General features: G+C 42.1%; 1 protein-coding gene across 7 annotated transcripts in view; it reads right to left on the bottom strand.

Moving 5' to 3' along the window:
- The window catches only part of PPP2R2B (protein phosphatase 2 regulatory subunit Bbeta), a 495,801-nt gene that overhangs the window by 8,684 nt on the left and 483,502 nt on the right, over positions 1 to 3,615 (bottom strand). The gene's annotated exons all lie outside the window — the stretch shown is intronic.

Genomic DNA, 3,615 nt, shown 5'->3' with positions numbered 1-3,615 from the left:
CTTAGTGGTCTACAAAGATGATGATTCTCAAGTCTACCAGCAGCTGGTTTGAGAACCACAATCTTAAAATGCTGATTATTTCACGTCATAGTAAGCTAGCTGTGTTCTAAAACTAGCTTTGTCCTAAAAGCCTTCCCCTAAAATAAAAACAGTGACTGTTCTTGCCACCACGTGTCCTAAATCTGTGCTTTCCTAGTCAGGGCTCTCCTGCAGGCCACACCACTATAGACACCACCCACCCAGGTTCCTGTCCCATTGCTCTTTTGTATTTTGCATTGAGGGTTACGACACTATAAAGTTTGTCTTATGCAGCTGAAAGAGAACACAAGGATGACTCCAGCTCTGGCTAAAGATGAAGGGCTGTGAATGGGAAGGTGATGTGGAGCTGAGCTTTGAAGTGTGGCAAAGATACAGGAGCCAGGAATACCCTAAATGTGCAGGGGATGCTCTGGACCACAGGGGAAACAAAACTGTCTCAACCACACATGTGGCCTTAAACTCTAGCTTCTGAACCATCTCTTGCACCTGTTGGGACTCACAGTCATCAAAGTCCCCAGCATCTTCAGCCTCCTTTCTGAACTCTTCCTTCCCCTCTTTCTCTGACTGAAATTTGGATCTCTCCTAGAGACACTGCTTCTTCGGAGGGCACTCAAGTGGTGGCTGGATTTTTGCTATCACTCCATGTGCCAGCAACTCTTGCTACACCAGACGATTGTTCCTGTTTCAAGTCCTCATCTCCTTTGAAGTCATGCCATCTATCTGAACTTCTTGCTACTCATCCTTCTCACAGTCATTGCAAGCTCTCTGAGTAAGTAATCCTCATTCCTTGAAGCAATTTTGGTGTCTCTATCTCTCTTCCATCACTATTCCATCCATCGTTTTTAGTTTTTGTTGAATATTCTAGTCTCTGAGTTACTTGGTCTCATAATAATCAATGCATTTTCTCCTTTGCTTTTTGGTCGTATTAGGAACCTTCCATCAATGGACGTCCCTGTACCTGTTGAACAAGTCTCTGTGGCGATGGCTATTGTCTTTTTAGTTCACTATTTCTAGTATCTTGAGTCTATCAATTCTTCAAACCCATTAACCTGGCTACCGTTTTCTGTCCCTCATTTTCCTTCTTACCTGCCTTAGATTCTCAGTCCATCCTCACAATCACTTCCTCAGGATATATGTTCAACAAACACGCTGTTCTCTCTCTTTCCATTATACTCACTTGATAAAACCCCATTGCTATTAAATTTAACTTACTGCCCTTTCTTTACCTGTACCAAGCGGGTGAGTGTGGCTGAGAAGAAACACAATCATACAGATTAGCCTCACTTTAAATTGTTCCATAAATCTCAAGTGGATCCCTGAGCAATCCTACAAGGTTTCTTTCTCTTAAATGAGCATATTATATTTTTTCTTCCTTCTCAGTCGGCTAATGACTGTCCTTCTTTATTTTACTGAGAAACTATAATAGAAGCCATAAGAAGTCATCTACATGTCCCATTACAACATTTACAAACCCACGGCCTCTGTAGCTGTATGCACACTGCTCTCCGTCCTTTGACTGATGAATGATCCATATTCCCATCTCCAGAGGCCAATTCTGTAATGGACTCCATCCTTTCTCATGTCCCTTGAGGGCTTTGCTATTTAAATTCTCTCTCTCTTTCCTGGCTTATTCCCATCAGCAGAAAGCATGCTGGAATGACTTCCTTCAGCACGAATCCATTCCAGCTACCATGCCATTTCTCTGTCCTCCTTCAGAACAAAATTTGTTGAAATACTTGCCAGTCCTTATTATGTTCACGTCCTCTCTTCAGTGTCTTGAACCCCCTCCAATCAGATGTTCATGCACACAATTCCACTCCCTTTCATCAGGGTTACTGAATCCAGTGGTCAACTCTTAGCTTTCACACTTGATTCAGCAGCAGAATTTGGCAGTTGGTGACATCCACCTCTTCCTCGGGACAGTTTCTTCCTTGGTTTCCTGGATGATTCTCTCAGTTTTCATCCTATCTCATTGGCCACTTTCCCTAACCACTGTTGCCAAATTCTCTTTCTATTCTCAGCCTCTACACACCGTGATCCCAGGGCACAGTAATGGACAGAAACTTTTTCTACTCATTAAAGATCCCATCCAGTCCAATGGCTTTAAATATGCTGTACATACTCACGACTGCTGGGTTTATATCTCTAAGCCAGACACGTGTTCATATCTGGACTCATAGTGAACTGTCTACTTGCCACCTCTGTTTGGATATCATGCTTGGCTTAACATGCCCCAAACCAAATTCTCAATTTTCTCATCTAAACAAATTGGCAACTCCATTTCTCTAATTGCTCTGGAGAAGAACATTTTGGAGTCACATCTGCTGGTTCCTTCTTGCCCTCTTATATTCTATATCAGGGGTCCTCAAACTTTTTAACCAGTTCACTGTCCCTCAGACCGTTGGAGGGCTGGACTGTGGGCCCCGGGACAAGTCAGCTGCTAAGCAGGACCGGCAGCGGTGGCAAAAACACCTGATGGGCTGGATAAATGTCTTAGGCGGGCCGTATGTGGCCCGTGGGCCGTAGTTTGAGGACGCCTGTTCTACATCATATTTGTCCTCAAATCCTATTAGCTTTCCTTTGGAAATATATGAAGAGTCTGACCACCCCCTTCATTACTGCCCTCAACTAAGCTACTACCACCCCTTGCCAGAATGTTGCCATAGCTCTATAACTATTCTCCTTGTCCCCTCCCATGTCTCACCCATAGTTTCTCTTGCCCAGAACAACCAGAATGTTCATTTAAAAACATTACTTGAAGATGAAAATGTTCTGGAATTAGATACTGGTGATGGTTCTACAACTTGGTGAATAGATGAAGACCCACTGAACTGTGTATTTTGAAAGGGTGAATATTATAATATATATATCTATATATAGATATATAGATTATATAGATTTGATATATAGATTATATCAAAAGGAAAAAATGGAACTGAAATCCTTCTGTCTAGAAACTCTGTACTTTTTAATCTATCCCAAGATATCTTAAGATCAGTTTGTCCCCATCCTTTGATCTTGGCTTTCTTATTCTCTTGTCCAGAATTAGCTTCTTTAAATCTTTGGAGTCTGGTCTCCCTCTTTTGACAAAACCATTCTAATTAATGTCTTCTACTTTATTCCCTTTGTTAGTAAAATCTACCACCATCTACCTGACCACAGGTAGACCACAGTCTCCTCCATTCCTTTTCCCTCCACAGACCTCACTGACCCTCCTACCACTTTTTCTAGCTACATGCCACCACTCCAGCTCAAATGGCTATCACCTCCTCCTATCTAAATTCCTTTAGTCTGTTTGGCAAAGTGCACAGTGAAACAGTTAAAAAAAAAAAAAAAAAGAAACTTGTGATGTCATTTTCCTTGTGTGAAACCTTCTCCACCCTGCCCATCCCAAAGACAAAATACCCCACTCTGCTGGGGCCTACAGGGCCGGCCCCTTGGCAACATTTCCAGGCTCGTCTTTCTGTCTTTGTGCTTCATACTCAAGATGTAGCTTCCTGAACACACATATTTCTCTTGACTGCAGGTCTTTGAACACACTCAATAAAAACATAAAAAATTATTATTATTATTATT

Source organism: Otolemur garnettii, unplaced genomic scaffold (genome assembly GCF_000181295.1).
Source record: "Otolemur garnettii isolate 467f Iridium unplaced genomic scaffold, OtoGar3 scaffold00003, whole genome shotgun sequence".
NCBI classification, from domain to species: domain Eukaryota; kingdom Metazoa; phylum Chordata; class Mammalia; order Primates; family Galagidae; genus Otolemur; species Otolemur garnettii.
Note: the sequence above shows the minus strand (reverse complement) of the source record. Positions and strands in the feature narration are given on the sequence as shown.